The sequence below is a fragment of the Piliocolobus tephrosceles genome, chromosome 4 (assembly GCF_002776525.5).
Source record: "Piliocolobus tephrosceles isolate RC106 chromosome 4, ASM277652v3, whole genome shotgun sequence".
Taxonomy (NCBI): domain Eukaryota; kingdom Metazoa; phylum Chordata; class Mammalia; order Primates; family Cercopithecidae; genus Piliocolobus; species Piliocolobus tephrosceles.
This window is the reverse complement of record NC_045437.1, coordinates 94,228,458-94,252,842: the sequence shown is the minus strand read 5'-3', so window position 1 is coordinate 94,252,842 and position 24,385 is coordinate 94,228,458. Positions and strand designations below refer to the sequence as shown.

The 24,385-nt window shown below is 36.6% G+C and overlaps 1 pseudogene; it reads right to left on the bottom strand.

Moving 5' to 3' along the window:
- Positions 1 to 3,729, bottom strand: part of LOC111542702 — an 82,241-nt pseudogene extending 78,512 nt beyond the window's left edge.
- Positions 3,730 to 24,385: the final 20,656 nt, after the last annotated feature.

Here is a 24,385-nt window from a genome sequence, read left to right as displayed (position 1 = left end):
GAAAAGGCTTTAAAAAATTCAACATTGCTTCATGTTAAAAACTCTCAATGAACTAGGTATTGAATGAACATACCTCAAAATAATAAGAGCCATCTATGACAAACCCACAGCCAACATTTTACTGAATGGGCAAAAACTGAAAGCATTCCTCTTGAAAACTGGCACAAGGCAAGGATGCTGTCTCTCACAGCTCCTATTCAACATGGTATTGGAAGTCATAACCAGAAAAATCAGGTAAAAGAAAGGCCATCCAAACAGGAAGAGAGGAAGTCAAACTATCTCTATTTGCAGACAACATGATTCTCTGTATAGAAAACCAAGTTAGTCCCGACCCAAAAACTCCTTAAGCTGATAAACCACTTCAGTAAAGTCAGAGGATACAAAATCAATGTACAAAAATCACTAGCACTCCTATACACCACCAACAACCAAACCAGGAGCCAACTCAAGAATGCAATCCCATTCAAAACTGACACACACACACACACACACAAACACCTAGGAATATGGCTAACCAGGGAAGTGAAAGATCTCTACAATAAGAACTACAATACACTGTTCAAAGAAATCAGAGATGATACAAACAAATGGGAAAAAATCCATTCTCATGGGTAGGAAGAATCAATATTGTTAAAATGGTTATTCTACACAAAGCAATTGATAGATTCGATGTTATTCCTATTAAACTACCATTGAGATTCTTCACAGAACTAGAAAAAACTATTTTAAAATTCATATGGAACCAAGAAAGAGCCTGAATAGCCAAAGCAATTCTAAGCAAAAAGAACAAGCCTGGAGGCATCCCATTACCTGACTTCAAACTATACTACAGGGCTACAGTAACCAAAATACCATGGTTCTGGTACAAAATCAGACACATAGACCAATGGAAAAGAATAGAAGATCCAGAAATAAGGCTGCACATGTATAACTATCTGATCTTTGACACAGCTGACAAAAACAAGCAATGGGGAAAAGACTCCCTATTCAATAAATGATGCTGGGATAACTGGTTAACTATATGCAGAAGACTGACATTAACCCCTTCATACACCATATACAAAAATCAATTGAAGATGAATTAAAGATTTCCATTTAAAACCTAAAACTGTAAAAGCCCTGGAAGACAACCTAGACAATACAATTCTGAACATAGGCATGGACAAAGATTTCACGTCGAAGACCCAAAAGCATTGAAACAAAAACAAAAATTGACAAATGGGATCTAGTTAAACTAAAGAGCTTCTGCACAACAAAAGAAACTATCTACGGAGTGAACACATGACCTATAAAATGGGAGAAAATTTTTGCAAACTATGTATCTGACAAAGGTCTAATATCTAGCATCTACAAGGAACTTAAACAAATTTTCAAGAAACAAACAACCTCATTAAAAAGTGGGCAAAGGATATGAATAGACACTTTGCAAAAGAAGACATACATGTGGCCTACAAGTATATGAAAAAAAAGCTCAATGGCATTAGAAAAATGCAAATGAAAACCACAATGGAATACCATCTCACACTAGTCAGAGTGGCTATTATTAAAAAGGAAAAAAATAACTGATGCTGGCAAGGTTGGGAAGAAAAAGGAATGCTTATACACTGTTTGTGGGAGTGTAAGTTAGTGTAGCCATTGTGGAAGACAGTGTGGAATTCCTCAAAGACCTAAAAACAGAACTACCATTCAACCCAGCAATCCCATTACTGAGTATATACCCAAAAGAATATAAATCATTATATCATAACAACACATGCATGCATATATGTTCACTGTAGCACTATTCACAATAACAAAGACATGGAATTAACCTAAATGCCCATCAATGATAGACTAGATAAAGAAAATGTGGTCCATATACACCATGGAATATTAGGCAGCCACAAAAAAGAACAAGATCATGCCCTTTGCAGGGACATAGATGCAGCTGGAGGCCATTATCCTTAGCAAACTTATACAGGAACAGAAAACCAAATGCTACATGCTCTCACTTATAAGTGGGAGCTAAATGATGAGAACACATGGACACACAGAGAGGAACAGCACACACTGAGGCCCATCAGAGGGCAGAGGGTGGGAGGATCAAGAAAAATAACTAATGGGTACTGGGCTTAATACCTGGGTGATGAAGTAATCTGTACAACAAACCCCCATGACACAAGCTTACCTATATAACAAACCTGCACATATACCCCTGAACTTAAAATAAAACTTAAATTTGAAAAAAAAAGAGAGAAGGAAGGAAGAGAGAAAAAGGAAAGAAGGAAAATAAGACAAATGGAGGAAATAAATAAATATAGCAGGTTCAAATTCTTAAAAATAATTATGTATATAAGTATCATTTTATGATTAAATAGAGATTTAGGAATAATAAATATTTTTAAACATTTTCTTCTAATTCAGAATGACATTTTGACCATCTAGCACTTGATTCTCTCAGACAAGCACTTAGCTTTGGGTTAAGAGTTTTTCACTGCAACCAGAGCTGGAATACCAGATAGGCACTTTCAATGGATTTTGCAGTGAAGTTCATGAAAGGCGGTCAAAGGCAACATCCACAATGACAGTGGCAAGCAAGGATGGATGAGGAGTGTAACAAACAACAAACATAGCCTAAGCACACTGCCAAATTGACACAGTGAACTGGTCAAAAGCTAATGTGGAAACAAAACCCAAACCTGGGCTCACAGGCAGCATGAGGACTCAGTCAGGCATGAAGGAAGCACAGACTAAGGACTTGTAGAAACATGGGCAGGCCTGGGCTTCCTTCCTCCCTTTATAAGAAAAAATGACCTTTCACCTGACTGTGGACAAGTTCCACTTGAACGGCAAGCATGGATTATTTGGGTATTGTGAGCCTAGGATCTAGTTGCTGGTCAACCTCCTTTAAACAGATAATTCAAATCTTCTACATTTAATCATAAATGTTATGTTTATTCATATCTTAATGTCAATAAAAAAGTTCAAAACTATTAAAACGCTGAGTAGCTCTCCAAATTCCCAATATGAGTCAAAATTGAACCAGAGCATAAGATCCGTTTCCTCACTCTTAGCATCATTACATCTGCCTGTTATGCTACTTCTCATCAAAATAATTTAAAGTTATTCTTTTTCCCCTAATGCTATGCCCCAATGATGCCACATAAATCTCAAAGTAATATTAGAGTTATATTTCTTTTCAGAACATAAAGCAATCTCTAGTTGATAGGGAATAGAAAAACAATATTAAATGAAGATTTTTTTTAAAAAAGTATTTTAAAGAAATAATCCTACATATTACTTTATATCAGAACAATGTATGTGTTTTTAAAATGTGAGCTCTTAGGAACAACATCTGGCTCCCTGCATAGACACATATGTGTATATAAGTCACAGCATAAAGGTTAACACTGTAGGCTTTAAAGTCAAACACACAAACATTTTAATCACAACTCCAACAAACCATGTGATCTTGGGCTAGTGATAACTTCTTACATCATAGTTTCCTCATCCATAAAGTAGGCATAATAACAGTAATCCTCTCAGAGAGCTGTTCTGAGGATTAAACAAAAAATGTACTAAAGGCTTAGCACAATTCTTAGCATAGAGTTAGTGCTCAATTAATGTGTGCTAATGATAATAATAATAGCAGTCCTTAGATTTATGGCAGGAATCTCAGCAGAGGGAGCCTAAGACTCCCCTCTGGCCTCTTGGGTTATACTGGTATCCATGACATGAAACTTACGTCATATTTGAAAGTATGTCAGGGAGGATGGCGTGCCTCCCAGTGTTTTCAGGAGCACTGGTGTTACACCACACACACACACACACACAGAGCTCTGAAAATCTAAGTCGATTTCAAAGTTGCTTAAATAGCTTTCTTGGCCAAGAGTCATGCAAGTCGCCAACTGGCAATGAAGTGATTTTCCACTCAAACTTGGCAGCAGCAGGATTTAAACCGAAAACTGGGAGGAGGGCAAAGGAAGTAATATGCTTCCTTCCTCAGAGTAGTTTTAGACTTTTTGGCACCACAGAGAAAAATTGTAAAGAGAGAAATTTGTGTGAGGACTACAGTATTTTTTTATCAAAAATAAATTGAAAAGAAATTGCTAGCTACCATCATAAAAATGTCCTTTCTACAGTTTATTTTCATATTCTGTGAACTCTTTTTAGAAGATGTCAGAATTTCATTTGGATGCTCTCATTGAATAACTTTTCTGCTTAAGAAAACTTTTATCTAATATAAATTTCTCCTGTCAGTATCTGTAACAATTTCCTTATATTTATTTGTAAAAATAGAGCACTATTATTTGGGCCATAGGGGGAATGCACTTACATTTCAGTGATTTCTACTGATATATTTAGAACAAAGATGTCATAATACCAGCAAAAGCAAACAAATTCGTTAGTTATGATAGAGAGAGAACAGCTAGTAAGTATATTCTGTAATATTCCCCTGAGTAATTTTTAGCAGTTAGTACTCCTCAAAAAAAAAATCTGTAAGAAAACTTACTTGGTTTATAATGATAACATTGATTTACCATAAGATACCTTAGCTCATAGATGAGTAGTTTTATAATTTTTGGCACTATTTGACTGTGGAAGACAGAATAATGCCCCCTCCAAGAATGTTCACATCATAATCCCCAAAAGCTGTGAATACGTTACTGAACAAGACAAAAGGGACTTTGCAGTTGTACTTAAGGTAAGGATCTTGAGGTGGTGAAATTATTTTGGGTTGAGTGGGTTCAGTATAATCACAAGGGCCTTTATAAGAGTGAGGCAGACATCTCAGTGTCAGAGAGAGGAGAGATAATGACAGAAGCAGAGGTTGGAGTGATACAAGGAACTAACTATGAGCCATGGAATGCAGGTGACCTCTAGAAGCTGAAAAGGCAAGAAATAGATTCTTCCTCTGAGCTTCTAGAAGCAATGCAGCCCTGCTGACACCTTGATTGTAGGACTTCTGACCTTCAATACTGTTAAGATAATAATTTTGTGGGTTTTAAGCCAATGTGATATAATAAGAAAGATTTATTCTCTGTCCCCCAGGCCTGACACAGAACTCCTAAATCCCTTGGAATTTCCTGTGTGATAGAATAATCTTTTGTTCTAATGAGGAGACTCTTAGCGGCACCCGGATAGCTCAGGATGGGGGCTGGTTGGTAGAGGAACTAACTGTGTGATTAGAGGGTTAGAACTTTGAGCCCCACCCCCTGAGCTCTGGGGAGAGGAGAGGGTTGAGTTGATCACCAATGGCCAAGGTGTAATTAATTGTGCCTATATAATGAAGCTTCCACAAAAACCCCAAAAGATAGGGTGTGGAGAGCTTCCCGGTTACTGAACACATAGAGGAGCCGGGAGGTTGGAGCACCAAGAGAGGGCACGGAAGTTCCTATTCCCTTTCCACAAACCTTCCCTATACCTTGCCCTTCCACATACCCTGTCTATTCCATCTGGCTATTCATCTGTATCTTTTGTAATATCTTTTGTAATATAATGGGTAGATGTAAGTACCTAGTCAGGAATTCCCTGAGTTCCAAAAGCCACTCTAGCAAATTAATTGAACCTGAGGAGGGATTGTGAGGAAGCTGATTTATCACCAGTGGTCCAGAAACATAAGTGACAACCTAGTACTTGAGATTGGCATCTAAAGTTGGGGGCAGTCTTGTGAGACTGAGCCCTTAACATGTAGTATCTGACCCTACCTCCAGGTAGACAGTGTTGGAATTGAATTGAATTGAATTGAATTGAATTGAATTGAATTGAATTGAATTGAATTGAATTGAATTATAAGACACCTGTTGGTGTCCTGGAGAACTGCTTGGTATATGGGGAAAATTTCTCACATATCTAGAGTCAGAAGTGTTGTGATGTGTGAGTAGAATAAAAGTTTTTTTTTCTGTAGCCTCCAAATTTGGGGTAATTTTTTCATGCTATTGAAACTAATACAGTAACTATGAACTAAATGTGTTACTTATTGATTCATGAATATCTAGGCATCAAAAGTAAAAAAAAAAAAAAGTATAAAAGTTTTAGAAATAATCCTCATTTGAAAACATATCTCCTGTATTTTAAATAAACCACAAAATGAGCCACAGGAATATTTAGATATGTGTAATATAACAATTTTCAAAGTGTGCTTTTTAGTACCCTGGTTCCAAGGTTTGTGAATAAGTATTAAGCACGAAAAATTCTAAGATGAAATAATATTGAACTCTACTAATTGTGGGATAATTAAAATAATTTTTGAATTAGCTCAGGAGTCTAGATTTACAAAGAAACTTTCTGAGATATCCAAAGGATCCCCATATGAAATTAATTCCACTATAATGGGAAGGTAGAAGATAAAGGCATAGTGTACAATAAAGGTACTAAAAACATTTCTAAATGTCTTTATATATAGTATGTATATATACTATGTATATATACATATATAGTATATTTATATATAGTATGTACATATACATACAACAAAGTATGAAAGTGTCATTCCAGCCTTAGAAAATCTTGCTTATCAGCCCTCATCACAACTTCACACTCCTCAGCCCATGCCCATGTGGGCATCTCTGTAGACCCTGCACATGAAGCATATAAGGTTGTCTCAGCAAACAGACTCTCAGATGACATATCTGGTCCTTAGTGTCTCTGCCACCTGCTACTGATCCCAACCATGAGATATTGCCTATGCTTTTATTTGGAGAAATGACACAAGGAATACCCACCAAACTGAAAAAACAAAACATGCTATATATCTCACTTATTTAATCCAGCCCCTTATAATTCATTGAATCTGCTCCTCCATCCCTTATCCAATTTTCTCTAGTAATAGGGGGAAAAAAACTTGTCAAGAATATAATTTTAGTGGATCATAAAACTGAAACATGGCCATTAAAGAAGTTTCAGGCCTACCCTAAAGAACAAGATTACAATACCCCCAAAGTTCCTGTGGCATAGGAAAATGGCTTCAAAGCTTGCCAACAATAGTAGAGTAAAAGCCTGGTCTCCCATTATAATGCTGCATTGGAAATTTTAACAGATTATTTCACTATAGGACTAATAGGTACCATAAATCAAGAGAAAAGGAAAACTACACAATGTTTTTCACACATACATAACCTAGAAACTTTCTTCTCTGAAGCATCTACAGTACAAAATTTTGAAAACAATTCACTAGTTACATATGAAATTTCCTACAAATCAGTCAACACCTTCGAAAACCACCATGTGAAAAGAAAATAAAAAGAGTCAACATTCAAAAATTCGATGTAGGCAATTTGAGAACTCATTTTGGTCAAATAACTAGGTAAATTAAAGAAATTTTTTCTAGATACCAGGGAGAAGGTTTGGGCTCTTCCTGCTGAACAGTTGTAGCCAAGATAATTGAATTTAGGATAGACAAAGAATGCCCAGTTGTCAGAAATCGAGGTTATGAGGCAAAGACAGGATCACAGTCAAGGAGATCAACATCTGGCGTAAAATTAACACAGGTCAGAGAAAGTCAGATCACCCAAACTCTTCCCTACTTGCTAATTCAAACAAAAAGCTCAGAAGCTAAAATGATTCTAATTTAGTACCTCAACATAACCCCAAGTCCTAAAAGTTAAAATACAGGGAAAAAATATTTCCAGCAAAATAAATGATACAACTGTCATAATTTTTTTAAATCATCACACAAAGTAGCCATATATACCTAACAAAGGGACAATCACTTATCAGCTGGGAATTCCATAGGCCTTAGACCCAGAATAATTTCCCCACTTATAATCCCCTTATTTGTACTTAAAAATTGGGGGAGAGAAATCCTTTTGAGAACTTTCCAGAAAATGGCATAGGAATCAACCACTAACTTTCTTCCCCCAACAGAAAATTATCAACTTCTCTATTGCAAAATATTTTTAAAATAAAAATTTTGTACCCTGAGAAGAAAGGCATAATTATAAGCACAGTTTGTTTTAATCTGGAAAAGCCTTCAAATGCCCAAAACACACAAAACCTAATTAGTATAACATAGTATACCATCTTTTGGAAAGAAACTTTACAGCACATGACAGCCATGTGTGAGCTTATTGTCTTAGATGAGCTTATCTGTCGTCTGGTAATCAAAGTGGTGTAATTAATTTTGAAAACAAAAAAGGCATATTCAACTTACATTTTTATGAAATAAACTTTAAATATAATCACAACAATTGATACATTTTCTCATTAAAATGCATACATTCCTTCAGTAGATACAAAAGGACTTCAAAAAATCTGTGGATAGTTGAATTAGAGATAATAATAAAAAGTACAGACTACTTCTCAACATAAGCTCCATTAAGTTTAAGACACTTTTGCAAGTGATGATACCAGCAGCTTAGTCTACCCTTGAAGAACTGAGGGTCCTGAAAACTTAAACATGTTGATGCAGTCTTCCTTTACATTACTAACTGAAGAAAAATGGGTACAATTTTTTAAGATTAGAAAAAAAAGGCAGAAGGAGCCAAATCAGGACTGTAAGGTAGATGACTAATGACTTCCCATTGAAATTCTCCTGCTGAGAGGAATGAACACGAGTACTGTCATGGTGGAGAAGGATCCTGTGGTGAAGCCTTCTCAATTAAAGTTGTGGCTATCTTTCTCAAAACACTCTTATAAACAAATGTTATTTTTCTGTAGCCCTCCAGAAAGTCAACAAACAAAATGCCTTGACCATCCCCAAAAACCTGCTGCCATGACCTTTGCTCTTGATTGGTCTGCTTTTGCTTTGACTGGACCACTTCCACCTCTTGGTAGCCATTGTTTTGATTGTGCTTTGTCTTCAGGATTGTATTGATAAAGTCATGTTTCATCTCCTTTTACAATTCTTTGAAGAAATCCTTCAGGATCTTGATCCTGAAAGATCTTGATGTTGTTTAAAATTTCCACTGAAAGCTTTGCTCTTGTCTGCAGCTAATCTGGACACAACAGTTTTGGTAGCTATCAAGTAAGAAGTTTACTCAGCTTTAATTTTTCAATCAGAACTATGTAAGCCAGACTGATTGAAATGTCTATGGTGTTGGCTATTGTTTTTGCTGTTAATCATCAGTCTTCTTCCATTAGGGCAAAAACAAGATACATTTTTTCCTCACAAATTGATGTGGATGGTCTACTGCTGCGGGTTTCATCTTCAACATCATCTCATCCCTTAAAATGGTTTATTCATTTGCAAACTGCTGATTTATTTGAATTATTGTTCCCATGGCCTTTTCATGAAGCATGAATTATGCCACTATTCCTTTACCCAATATTCATCATGAGTTTCATCTTTCTTCTTGAAACAAACATGATTGGGCCTCTTTTCAAACTGATGTCTTACCCTTTGTGCCTCAAGCTAGCTCCTGTTCAGAACGTTACAACAAATTAGTAGTTTATTTTGTTGCAAAAAAATTTTTGAAATTTATGCAGTTTTTCATAATACACAATTTTTTGTACTACATATTTTTATTAACTTTTTGATGTCCTCTCATAATTATTGAATATTTTTATAAACATTGAGCCAAGAATGATGAGTTTTTATCTGTGTTATAAGAGTTATGTGTGTTTATCTGTGTTATGTGTTATGACTTATTTTATAACTTCATGAAATTAATTCCTCTTATGATAAATATAAGATTACTTGTAGCCAGAAAAATAATATCTTACAGTTATGTATCTCCATAGAGATACATAAAGAGTAGATGAATTTTTTAATCTGAATCTGAATAGGTTTTTTCAATTGTGTATTCTGGCAGGTTTAACATATTTCTATGCAGAGTTGGATGGCATGCTTTTTTAAAATATTGAGTTAATTTATCTTTTTCCCCAGGTTTATGGGTAGTACATAATTTGGTCAGGAACTTTGTGATTTAAAAAAATAAATGATTTCAAAGAGAAAAATCATCCTAATACAGCCTTTCTTAGTTAAGAGGCTCAAATTTTTCTAATTTTTAATTTTTGTGGGTACATAGTAGGTATATATCTTTATAGGATACATGAGATACTTTGATACAGACACGCAATATGTAATAATTAAATCATGGTAAGTGGGGTATCCATCACCTCAAGCATTTATCCTTTGTGTTACAGACAATCCAATAATACCATTTTAGTTATTTTTAAATGTACAATTACTGTTAACTTTAGTTATTTTTAAATGTACAAAGTACCCTGTTGTGCTATCGAATACTAGATCTTATTCATTACTTCTATTTTTTTGTACCTGTTAACCATCCCCTCTTCTTCCTCATTCAAGAACTACCCTTCCCAGATTAGCAGAGGTAATCATCCGTCTACTCTCTATCTTCATGAGTTCGCTTGTTTTAATTTTTATCTCCCACAATAAGTGAGAACATGCAACGTTTGTCTTTCTGTCTCCGGTTTATTTCACTTAACATAATGACCCCCAGTTCCATCCATGTTGTTGCAAATAACAGGATCTTATTATTTTTTATGACTGATTAGTACTTCATTGTGTACATGCACCATATCTTCCTCATCCAGTCATCTACTGATGGACAGTTAGGTTGCTCCCATTTATTGTGAATAGTGCTACAATAAACATGAGATGCAGCTGTCTCTTCAATATACTGATATCCTTTCTTTTGGATATATACCCAGCACTGTGATTACAAAATGATATGGTAGCTGTATTTTTAGTTTTTTGAGGAATCTCTAAACTATTTTCCATAGTAGTTGTACTAATGTACATTCTCACTAACAGTGTATGAGGGTTCCCTTTCCTCCACATCTCTGTCAGCATTTGTAACTGCCTGTCTTTTGAATATAAGCCATTTTAACTGAGGTAAGATGACTCCTCATTGTAGATTTGATTCACATTTTTCTAATGAACAACGATACTGAGCACCTTTTCAAACGCCTCTTTGGCATTTCTATGTCTTCTTTGGAGAAATGTCTATTCAGATCTTTTGCCCATTTTTAATCAGATTATTACCTTTTTTCCTACAGAGTTGTTTCAGTGTCTTATATATTCTGGTTATTAATCTCTTGTCAGATAGTTTGCAAAAATTTTCTCCCATTCTGTGGGTTGTGTCTTCTCTGTGATGTTTCCTTTGCTGTCCAGGTTTCTAACTTGATGTGTTCCCTTTTGCCCATTTTTGCTTTGACTGCCTATATTTGTGGGGTATTACTCAAGAAATCTTTGCCTAGACTAATGTCCTGGAGAGTTCCCCCAATGTTTTCTCATAGTAATTTCATAGTTGGAGGTCTTAAATTTAAGTCTTTAATCCATTTTATTTGATTTTGTATATCACAAGAGGTAGGGGTCCAGTTTCATTCTTCTGCATATGGATATCCAGTATTCCCAGCACCATTTATTGAAGAGATTGTCTTTTCCCCAGCTTATGTTTTTGGCACCTTTGTCAAAAACAGTTCACTGAAAATGTCTGGATTTGCTTCTAGGTTCTCCATTCTCTTCTATTGGTCTTTGTGTCAGTTTTTATGCCAGTACCATGTTGTTTTGGTTACTATAGCTCTGGAGGAATGTGATTTCTCCAGTTTTGTTCTTTTTGCTCAGGATACCTTAGACTATTCTGGGTCTCTTGTGGTTTCATGTACATTTTAGGAATTTTTTTTTCTATTTCTGTGAAGAATGTCATTGGTATTTTGATAGGGATTACATCAAATCTATAGATTGCTCTGGGTAGTAGGGACATTATAACAATATTGATGGTTCCAGTGTATGAACTTAAAATATCTTTCCATTTGTGTGTCCTCTTCCATTTCTTTTATCAGTATTTTATAGTTTTCATTATAGAGATCTTTCACTTCTTTTTTTAAGTTACTTTCTAGGCATTTAATTTTTTTATGGCTATTGTAAATGAGATTACTTTATTTCTTTCACAGATTATTCACTGTTGGCATATAAAAATACTACTGATTTTTATAGGTTAATTTTGTATCCCGCAAGTTTATTGAATTTTTTTTACCAGTTCTAATATGTGTGTGTGTGTGTGTGTGTGTGTGTGTGTGTGTGTGTGTGTTTGGTGTAGTATTTAGGTTTTTCCATATAAATCATATCATCTGCAAGCAAGAATAATTTGATTTTGTTCTTTCTAATTTGGATGCCCTTTATTTTTTTTTCTCATCTGATTTCTGTAGCTAGAATTTCCAGTATTATGCTGAATAAGAGTGATAAAAGTGGGTATTCTTGTCATGTTTCACAACTTAGAGGAAAGGCTTTCAGTTTTTCCCCATTCTGTATGACACTAGCTGAGAGTCTGTCATTTAAGTCTTTTATTACATTGAGGTATGTTCCTTGTATTCTGTTTTTGAGGGTTTTAATCATAAAGAGATGTTGAATTTTATCAAATGCTTTTTCCACATCAACTGAAATGATCATATGGGTTTTATCCTTCATTCTGTTAATATGATATGTCATATCAATGGATTTGCATGTGTTGAACCAAATTTGCATCCCTAGGGAAAATCCCACTTGGACTTACTGAATAGTTTTTTCAATGTATGGTTGAATTCAGTTTGCTAGTATTTTGTTGCAGATTTTTGTATCAATATTCATCATGGATATTGGCCCACAGTTTTCTCTTTTTTTTGATGCATCTTTGTCTGGTTTTGGTGTCAGGGTAATACCTCTACTGACCTCTTAGAATGAGTTTGGATGGATTCCCTCCCTCCTCTGTTTTCTGGAGCAGTTTGAGTAGGATATTGATATTAGTTCTATTTTAAATATTGGGTAGAATTCATCAGTGAAGCCATAGGGTCCCGTGCTTTTCTTTCCTGGGAGACTTTTTATTACAGCTTCGCTCTAATTATTTGTTATTGGTCTGTTTGGGTTTTTAATTTATCCATGGTTCAATCTTGGTAGGCTATATGTGTTTAGAAATTTACCCAGATTTCCTAGGTTTCCAATTTATTGGCATATAGTTGTTCATAGTGACCTCTAATGATTCTTTGACTTTCCTCAGTATCACCTAAAATGTCTCCTTTATCATATCTGATTTTATTTATTCAGGTCTTCTGTTTTTTTATTTCTTAGTCTGCCTAAAGGTTTGTCAATTTTACTTTTTCAAAAAGCAACTTTTCCTTTCATTGATCTTTTGTATTATTTTCTTCATTTATTTCTGCCCTGATCTTTATTATTTCTTTTCTTCTTCTATTAATTTGGGGTTCAGTTTTCTCTTGCTTTTCTAGTTCTTACAATATATCATTAGGATATTTATTTGAGTTTTTTCTTCTTTTTTGATGTAGGAACTTATACTTTTAAATTTCCATTTTAATACTGCTTTCCTGTATCCCATAGGTTTTGGTATGTTGTGTTTTCATTATTATTTCTTTCAAGAAATTTTTCAATTTTCTTTCTAATTTCTTCATTGGCCAACCGGTCATTCAGTAGCATATTGTTTAATTTCCATGTGTTTGAATAGTTTCCAAAATTTCTCATGTTATTAACTTCTAGTTTTATTCCATTGTGGTCAGAGGAGATGTTTGATGTTATTCAATTCTGTTGAATGTTTGAAGCCTTGTTCGGGGACCTAACATATGTTTTATCCTTGAGAATTATTCATATGCTGAGGAGAATGCATATTCTGCAGCAACTGGATGAAATGTTATGTATATATCTATTAGATCCATTTGATTTATAGTGCAGATTATGTCTGATGTTTCTTTGTTGTATTTTTGAGAGATCTGTCTAATGCTGAAAGTGGGGTGTTGAGGTCTCCAGCTATTATTGTATTGAGGTATCTCTCTCTCTTTAGTTCTAATATTTGACTTATATATCTGGATGTTCCACATATGTATATTGGCTGCATATATATATTTGTAATTGTCATATCTTCTTGCTGAATTGACCCTGTTATCATTATATAATGACCTTCTTTGTCTCTCTTTGGAGTTTCTGTCTTGACGTCTATTTTTTTTTTGTTTCCATTGGCATAGAATATCTTTTTCCATCCCTTTATTTTCAGTGTATGTGTATCTTGATTGGTGAAGTGTGTTTCTTGTAGGCAACAGATCAATGGGTTTTATTATCCATTCAACCACCCTATGTCTTTTGGTTGGAGAGATTAGTCCACTTACATTCAGTGTTATTATTGATAAGTAAGGACTTACTCCTTCCACTTCATTACTTGTTTTTTGCTAGTTTTGTGGTCTCCTCTTCCTTCTTTCTTTCCTTCCTATCTTCCTTATAGTGAAGGTGATTTTCTCTGGTGTTATGATTTAATTTTTTTTTATTTTTTGCATATTCATTCTATGTATTTTGATTTGAGGTTATCATGAGGCTTGGAGATACTATCTTATAACCCATTATTTTTAACTGATGGCAACTTAACACTGATTGCATGAACAAACACACAAACAAGTAAAAAGAAAACTAATAAAAACTCTACGCTTTAACTTTGTCCCCCACTCTGTTTAAGGTTTTGTTTTTCCTCTTTATGTCTTATATACTGTCTACATCTTGAAAAGTTGTAGTTATTATTTTTAATTGGTTCATTGTTTAGTCTTTCTACTTAAGATCAGAATAGTTTATATCCCACAATTACAGTATTATAATATTCTGTGTTTTTCTGTGTGCTTACTATTAGCAGTGACTTTTGTACCTTCAGATGACTTTTTAATGCTCACTAACGTATTTTACTTTCAGATCAAATAACTCCCTTTAGCATTTCTTGTAGGGCAGGTCTGGTGTTGATGAAATCCCTCAGCTTTGTTTAACTGGGAAAGTCTTTATTTCTCCTTCATGCTTGAAGTATATTTTTGTTAGATATACTACTCCAGGGTAAATTGTTTTTTTTTTTTTTTTCCTTCAGCTCTTTAAATATGTCACACCACTCACTCCTGGCCTGTAAGGTTTCCACTGAAAAGTCTACTGCAAGATGTATTAGAGCTGGATTGTATGTTACTTGTTTCTTTTCTCTTGCTACTTTTAGGATCCTTTCTTTAGCCTTGACCTTTGGGAGTCTGATTATTAATGCTTTGAAGGAGTCTTCTTTGAGTTAAATCTGCTTGATGCTCTATAACTTTCTTGTACTTGAATATAGATATCTATCTCTAGGTTTGGGAAGTTCTCTGATATTATTTCTTTGAATGAATTTTCTACCCTATCTCCTTCTCTACACACTCTTTAAATCCAGTAACTCTTAGAATTGCCATTTTGAGTCTATTTTCTAGACCTTGTAGGCATGCTTTGCTCCTTTTTATTCTTTTTTCTTTCATCTCCTCTGTGTATTTTCAAATAGCCTGTCTTCAGGCTCACCAATTCTTTCTTCTGCTTGATCAGTGCTGTTATTAAGAGACTCTGACACATTCTTCAGTCTGTCACTTGCATTTTTCAACTCCAGAATCTCTTTTTAATCCTTTACTTCCATTTCATTGTTAAATTTATATGATAAAATTTTGAATTCCATCTCTGTGTTATTTTGAATTTCTTTGAGTTTCCTCAAAACAATTATTTTGAATTCTCTGTCTGAAAAGTCACATATCTTTGTTTCTCCAGGATTGATCCCTGGTGCCTTATTTAGTTCTTTTGGTGAGGTCATGTTTTCCTGCTTGGTTTTGATTACTGTAGATGTTCACTGTTGTCTGTGCATTAAAAAGTGAGATATTTATTGTGTCTTTGCAACCTGGGCCTCATAATCTGTGCCTACCCTTCTTGGGAAGGCTGTCCAGGTATTTGAAGGGACTTGGACCCCAACCCCAGTAATGCTGTGATTCTTGCAGATTCCTGGAGGTACCATTGTAGTGTCTCATATAAGATCTGGAAGAATTCTCTAGATTACCAGGCATAGACTCTTGTTCTCTTCCCTTACTTTTTCCCAAACAAATGGTATCTCTATATTGAGCTGCCTGCACCTAGAAGTGGGGTGATGCAAGCACCCATGTGACCACCATGATTAGAACTTTCCAGGGTCAGACCTGAAGCCAATACAGCACCGAGGCTCATCCTAGGACCACTGTAATCACTACCTGGCTATAACCTATACTCGCTCAAGATCCTTGAATTCTTCAATCAGCAGATGACGAAGTCAGCCAGGTTTGTGTCCTTCCCTTCAGGGCAGTGAGGTCTCCCAGACCCCAAGCAGGTCCAGAGATGCTGTTTGGGAGCCAGGAATTGGAGTCAAAAACCTTAGAAATTGGCTAAGCATGGTGGCTCACACTTGTAATCCCAACACTTTGGGAGGCCAAGGTCAGAGGCTCACTTGAGACCAAGAGTTCAAAACCAGCCTAGGCAAAATAGACATCGTGTCTACTGAAAATGAAAAAATTCACCAGGGCATGGTGACATGCACCTGTAGACCCCGCTACTTGGTAGGCTGAGGTGGGAAGATTGCTTGAGCCCAGAATATTGAGACTGCAGTGAGCCCTGATTGTTCCATTGTACTCCAGCCTGTGCAACAGAGCAAGACCCTGTCTCAAAATTAAACAAACAAAAAAAATTTTAGAAATCTACCTGGTGTTCTACTGCAGCTAAGCTGGCACTCAGGCCACTTCCCACTCCTCCCTTCCTTTTCCACAGGCAAAGTAGCTTCTCCCCAAGGCCACCACTGGCCCATGGAGAGTTCTGCCAGGCCACTACTGATGTTCACTTAAAGCTCAAAGGCTCATCAGTCAGCTTGTGGTGAATGCTACAAGCCTGGGATTCACCCTTTAGGGCAGGGGCAGTGGGTTGCCCTCTGGCAAAAGGCAGGTCCAGAAATGCTATCCAAGAGCCTGTGACTGTACTTGGGGACCCAAAGAGTCTGGGAGGTACCTTTCATCGGACACAGGTCTCACTTGAACATGATTTTTATGCCTACTGAATGATGTTTTCTCAAAGCAAACCAACTTGACTATTCAACATGGGTCAAAGTGGTAAGCTTCAGGACACCACAGCAAGGAAAACCCTCTTTAATAACATTCTTGGCTGAATTTTTAAAAATCAAAAAGAAATAGAAAGGCATTCAATATATAAATGTGGCAGAGCTGTTACCTCCACTGTGGCAGAGCTTGTACCTGTAGCCAGCATGTATCAGAGTCTCACACAAGGCCCACGGTGTACTACTGGGTACTGCCTTTGGTTTTTCAGGGCACAAGGGCTATTTAATTTAGGAGTTGATGAATGCTCCCAGGGCTAAATCCTTCCCTTCAAGGCAGAATATTCCCTTCTTTCCCAGAGTATGTCTAGAAATGTCTTCCAGGAGCTAGGACCTGGGATGGGGGCTTCACAACTCTTCCCAGTGCCCTATCCTACTGTGGGTGAGCTGGTATTCAACATGTAAGACAAAGCCCTCTTTATTCTTCTCTCTCCTCTCCTCAAGCAGAAGGAAGGAATCATTTTTGTTGCATCAAGCTGCACCGCCTGGGGTTGTGGGGAGAGGTGGCGCAAGCACTCCCCTAGCTACCCTGTCTGGTGTCTCACTAGGTCACACACTGTCCCATTTCACTGGCTCTAAGCTCAAGACGGCATCAGGACTCACCTAAGAATTGCAGTCCTTGTATTCTAGACTGCCTTTCAAATTCACTTAGCACCCAAAGCACTTTAGCCAACAGTGGCAAGGCTTGCTTAAACTCAAGTTTTGGGCACTGTGATGTACACTTCCCCTCTGGCTAGGGTTGGTCCAAATGCCCCCTTCATGAGTAGGTGCTGGCTGAGTTCAGCAGTTTTGCTTCCCACCGAGACGGGGCAGTACTGAGTTCAATGCAAAGTACCCCAGTAACTGTACTTTCCCTCCCCAAAATGCACTGACTCTCCGTCTGTACCATGCAGCTGCTGCTGGGGTGATGTATACAATTTAACACTGTCTTTCCTACCCTCTTCAGTGCATCTTTCATTGATATGAAGTTAAAACCAGGGACTTAGAGTGTTCACCTGATTTTTGGTTCTTATGAAGGTGCTTTCTTGCATACAGATAGTTGTTAAAATTTGATGTTCATGCATGGGGCAGTGGGGACGATCAGTGGAGCCTTATATTGCTTCAGCTTGCTCTGTCCTCTCTGTGGCTCTAATTTTTAAAGTTAGACATTTGCTTTGAAAAAAATCAAACTAAACAAGGTTTTGTTTTGCCTAAATTATGCTTATTTTCATTTAGTTTTAGGGTTTAATAGCATTTCCACTTCATAAAATATTTTAGCAGAAACACCATAAAAGCAGTCATGAAAGCTTATATGATACTAAACAACCTGTAACATTTTACCCCAAAATTGCCTGAAGAAAACATTTTTCAAAAGCTTGACAAGTAACTATATTTGTAAGAAAAAAATTGCTTCCCAAAGTAATAATAGGACTGAACTCTAATTTATTACAATTGCAAATTTCTTTTCCAAAAGTGTTGTGATCTTGAACCTAATACAATGATTAGACTCTATACTTATTTGAAAACAGTATAACTTGATTTAATAGAATCATGTTTCTCACAACCAGTTGTCCCTTTAATGTCATGTCTTAGATTACATAAGTAATCTCAGTACACAAAGACACAGCACTGCCATTGTTTATAGAAGCAGTTAAAGATAATACATAATTTAACCATCATTCACAGGCAAATCTATGAACAACCAACATAGTTATTTCTCCCTACATAATCAACATTGTATTTGAGATAAAAAATATTATCCCTTCCTGTGAATCTTAAGCATTAAGTAGCTAAAGCTAGCAAGTTTTGTGTTTTGCTTTTTTAATATGTTGGCTTAGAAGAAGTTTCATTTTTTCATGTTTTCTGTAAGTAAAATTATCTTAATTCCATAATTACTCAGTGCAAATAACTGGATGCACTGGAGTAACATCCTTTAAAATAAAGTTACTTGGACACAGATTTTATGTGGAGAAACTATATTATAGCCACAGTTCATTCAGTCTAGTAATCTGCAAATAAGATGCTATAAGGAAAGGTTATCGTTTTTCTCAACAGTATTATTCACATCATACACATGAGGAAACTGATATTGAGAGATGTGAAATAACTAGCCCAAGGTCATGGAGTTTATGAATGGCAGAACTGGGCCTTAACCACCATTGATAGCTAAAATCACCACCTGGCCTTTCCAACAGATTTCTCCCCACACAGAACTTCCAATTTTAATGTACTCTGTAAATAAATGAAAACACAGAATACATTATATAAACCAACTCTGTTCAGTCTTATAAAATCACTATCAGAAATATTTATGTTTTCTCAGGCTAGAAAAATATTCCATAATTCATTTAATTTTGATTTTAATAAACAATGTTATACATAAGTTGTTTTTTTTTTCCTGGACAAATATGCACACCCTATTTCATATACAAGTTAAAAGAACTAATTGTGCACCCAAAAAATACTCCCAGGGACAGACTCTCTAATCCCATTTCTAAGCCTCCCATCAGACACAGGTCTCACTCACATGTACTTCTTATGTCTATTGAATGATGTTTTCCAAAGTACACCCTCCTGGCCATTAAGCATGGGTCACGGTGGCAAGCTTCAGGGCACCACAGCAAGGAAAACTTTATCAATATTCTTGGCTGATTTTAATTAAAAGGCATTCCAAAAATAAAGAATAACTTCCCTTTCCTTTATAGTCAGGTTTGTCATGATTATTCCCAGCACAAGTTAGGCATTCCATTATAAAATAGTTAGGGCTTCATTTTAAATTCTTTTTTGTAGTTGTAGTAGGTCATATTCAGGCATGTGTCCAGCTCTCAAAGCAACATGAACTCATTCTTAAACCAATTTCCTTGTTTTTCAGAAAAACAAAGAAGGTCTACCTGCTTCCATGATGAGATTTTCTCATTAATAAAGGATTTTTAAATAAACTAATTTGTGTTTTCCTAGTAATATTAAAACTTTTAACATTATGCTTACTTACTTTTATAAACAATCTGATGTAAATGTTATATGGGTTCATCAACCTACCATAGCCTCTTTTTAACCTAGTTAGATTCTCCTGTTTTCTAACGACTGAACTCCTCATCACCACCTCCCAAAGGCCTCCACCAAATACTCCAGACTGAGATAGGTATAGTTCCAATATGTTATTACAGTACCTACAAAATATCACTGCGTTAGCACACTGATATGGTTTGGATCTACGTCCCCACCCAAATCTCATTTTGAATTGTAATCACCAGTGGCAGAGGTGGGGCCTGGTGGGAGTTGACTGGATCATGGGAGCAGATTTCCCCCTTTGGTGCTATTCTCATGACAGTGTTTTCATGAGATTTGGTTGTTTAAAATTGTATGGCACCTCCCACCACCCTGCCCACCCCACCCCATTCACACCCCCTCCTCTCTTCCTCCTGCTCCTGCCATGTAGGATGAACCTGCTTCCATTTCACCTTCTGCCACGATTACAAGTTTCCTGAGGCCTCCCCAGCCATGCTTCCTGTACACCCTATGGAACCATGAGCCAATTAAACCTCTTTTCCTTATACATTACCCAGTCTCACATATTTCTTTATAGCCGTGTAAGAATGGACTAATACACACGCTGTACTCTAATCCTCTATATGTTTGTCCCCCTTCCAGAATGTAAACCTCTGGAAGGCATAGGCCTTATCTTATTTGCCTTTTAATCACATGTAATAAACTCATTTGGGAAAAAGTAAGGTACAAAAGTCAATCACAGCTCTTTCACTTCTTCTTTCCATCCCATTCCTTCTTTTCTGAACAATTCAGATCATTATTATGTGGGGTAGAACAAGGCAGATGTCTAGGTGCAAAACGCAAGCAGGGTAAGAAGTGTGTCCAGGCAAAAGGACTGCCCAGCATGGAGAGTTAATACCTGAATGACGTGAGGAGTGCATTCATGTGAGGAGGCAACCTAGTGCAGGAAGCCAAGTGGGTGTGATACAGGGAGTACGACCAGGACAGGCTATCAGAGTCAGAGCAGGGTGAGGAAGAAGTTCATGGACTGTGGCAGCACTGTGTGGAGAGTCAGGACCCAAAGAGAGTGAAGAGAGCATCCAGCATGGAGGTGACCCAGCCTAGGGTGCCAGAGCCCAAGCTGGGTGTGGAGGGTGTCTGTGTGGGAAAAGACCTCAAGCAGAATGCTGAAGTCCAGGCAAGGTACGAAGATCATCCTCATGGAGGGACACTCTGGTATAGAGTATCATGTCAGAGCCCATTTGAGTGGGGAGGACATTCCCCCAGAGGATCTGGGCTCCAGTGCAGTAATGAGAGCATCTGTGCAAGAATGGTGACCTGGTGTGAGATCAGTGCCTGTGCTAGTATAAAAGCAAGAGGAGTGGCAGTCAGAGACAGAGCAGTTGGGGAGGAACTGCCAAACAGGGAGATGGCCTACTGTGAGGTGCTGGCCAACCAGGGTGAGAAGAGCATTGCCATGAAGGCCAATGGGATGCTGGCCAGGCCCAGGGTGTCAGTGCGAAGCTATAAGAGTTGGCCCGGGGTTTTGGAACATAGGGATGGTGGGCAAGACATCCACTTGGGAGCAGTGACATTGGTTACATTCACAGGGTTGAACAAGCAAGTAAACCTGAACAAAGAATTTCTGTATTAATGATTATGAGTCAGATTCCTTTTTTTTTTTAACTTTCATTTTAAATTTAGGGGTACATGTATAGGATGTGCAGGTTTGTTACATAGGTAAACATGTGTCATGGGGGTACCAATTATTTCATCACCCAGGTATTAAGCCTAGTATCCATTAGTTATTTTTCCTGATCCTCTCCCTCCTTCTACCCTCTATGCTCAGAGCGGCCCCAGTGTCTGTTGTTCCCCTCTATGTGTTCATATGTTCTCATCACTTAGCTCTCACTTATAAGTGAAACTATGTGGCATTTGGTTTTCTGTTCCTGTGTTAGTTTGCTAAGGATAATAGCCCCCAGCTGCATCCATGTCCCTGCAAAGGACATGATCTTGTTCCTTTTTATGGCAGCATAGTATCCCATGGTGTATACGTACCACTTTTTTATCCAGTCTATCACTGATGGGCACTTGGGTTGATTCCATGTCTTTGTTATTATGAATAGTGCTCCAGTGAACATAGGCATGCATGTGTCCTTGTGATATAAAGATTTATATTCCTTTGGGTATATACCCAGTAATGGGATTGCTGGGTCAAATGGTGTTCCTGCCTAGGTCCTTGAGAAATTGCCACATTTTCTTCCACAATGATTGAACTAATTTACACTCCCACTAACAGTGTACAAGCATTCCTTTTTCTCCATAACCTCACCAGCATCTGTTATTTTGTGACTTTTTAATAATAGCAATTTTGACTGGTGTGAGATGGTATCTCATTGTGGTTTTGATTTGCATTTCTCTAATGATCAGTGATGTTGAGCTTTTTTTCCACAAGCTTGTTGGCCACATGTATGTCCTCTTTTACAAAGTGTCTGTTCATGTTCTTTGCCCACTTTTTAATGGGGTTATTTGGTTTTCTTTCTTGGAGTGCTGGATTTCTTACTGACAAATACTCTTAGAAAGAGGCTAAAATTCAAATGGACCCTGAGGATTTGATATTTGGATTCTATATTCATCTGGGAGAACAATAGGAAAGTATAGTTCAAAACTATTCTAAAATTCAAAATAATTTAAAATATACTAATAGCCAGTTCTTCTGAATATATTTAAAATATATTAACCAGTACAGTTAAACATATATTGGTATATTTTAGTGAAAGGCTATATAGTACATCAGTCTTAGCATATTTAAATTTTTGATAGAAAGCCTCAAAAGAATCAATGGGGAGAGAGGATAATTCACTGACAGTGGCAGATCCTGACCTGAGGCACTGGCAGAATGGTACAAACTTACTACCTGCCATGGTGTCTACTGCCCCACAGGAAGCTCACACATCCCTCCACACCAATCCGCAGGAATACAGGCTAACCCCTGTGGCCTATTTCTACACATTGTTCTCCTGCTCAAACAGATATGGTGTTAGATCAGCCAGTAAGCTATATATGCAAACTTCAACCTGTTTTTGCAAGAATTCTCATTCTCTCCAAGTAATTCACTTGGAAACCAATATTCTCTGTCTTCTCTCTCTTGCCTTCTTCCCCTTATTCCCTCTCTCTATCCAACTCCTCCTAGAGTTCTCTTATATAAGTGGAAGGAGCCTAGAGTTAGAAGGAGAGTTTAGTATGTGATTGGGAACTGCAGACCTCATTTGAGCCCTGGAGGGATGGTCACACTACAGCTCTCTTTCGAACATGAGGTGCTGGCTGTACCATATGTCCTTGGTTTTGTCCCTTAGTCCAGAGCAACAGGAGAAGTCCCACTTAATAACCCAATGCTTATGTTAATGAAAATGAAAATGTTGGGAAAGATAAACACAAAACTAGTGACCATGGTTAAATCCAGTAGGGGACTGGCATGGGTAACTGGAAAAAAGGGAACATACCCATGTACTCTCTCAATCTTTTCCAAGACTATGTTCATGTATTATTTGCTAATTTAAAATAAAATTTTTAAAAAATCAAAAGCAATTAAAAATTTAAAAGCTAATTATAGTCTACTGTACAATAATAGTAAAGATAAATCACAGAATGGAGATTGGCCATATAAGTAAATATATATGCATATCTCATACAAATAGATTTTTAAACATTAAAGCTTTAATGATTTAATTAGCTATGAACATAAATTAGCTACTCATAAAGGAAGAAAAACAAACTGAAAAGTTATTGGTTTCCTTAGGGTGTTGGATTCCTGGTGGCATTTCTTTCTTCTTTTTTCTAAAATTTCTATAATGAACATCTTTCTAAAATTAGGAGGAAAAAAACTCAAAAAAAAAAAAAAATCCCCTCTCATCTCTATCTTCCTTCTCCCCAACGAAGCGTGTGTGTGCGTGTGTATGTCAAATATACACAGTTGGTAAAACTGAGTCTGAATATTAGTAAAAAAAAAAAAAAAAGAAAAGAAAAGATAGAAGTATAGAAACTCAAACCCCAGTAAGGAAAACTGATGATTTATCCTTTTTCCAAAGGGACAAATGTATAAAAACAACTTTAATGATCTGATATTTTATCATTGACCGTTTATTTTTTAAAACATCAACTGAATTTTTAATACAGCATTCTTTTGAGAAGTATCAAGACAAAGAAATTTAAGTTCTTGAGTTAAGCAAACAATATATGACTTTTTATAATTTTAAAACTTTCTATGGCCGGGCGTGGTGGCTCAAGCCTGTAATCCCAGCACTTTGGGAGGCCGAGACGGGTGGATCACGAGGTCAGGAGATCGAGACCATCCTGGCTAACACGGTGAAACCCCGTCTCTACTAAAAAATACAAAAAACTAGCCGGGCGAGGTGGACCTCTGGCCTTAAATAATCCTGACATTTAATACAACTCTTTTTTAAGTTTTACAGTATATTTTCCTTCAAAAAGAAAAGTGCACTAAGCTTGTGAACTAACATTATATCTAAAATTAACCTGTGACTCAACCAGCCAAATATACAATTGTGATCTATGTATGTAATAGACAATTTTCTTGAAGAAGTTAA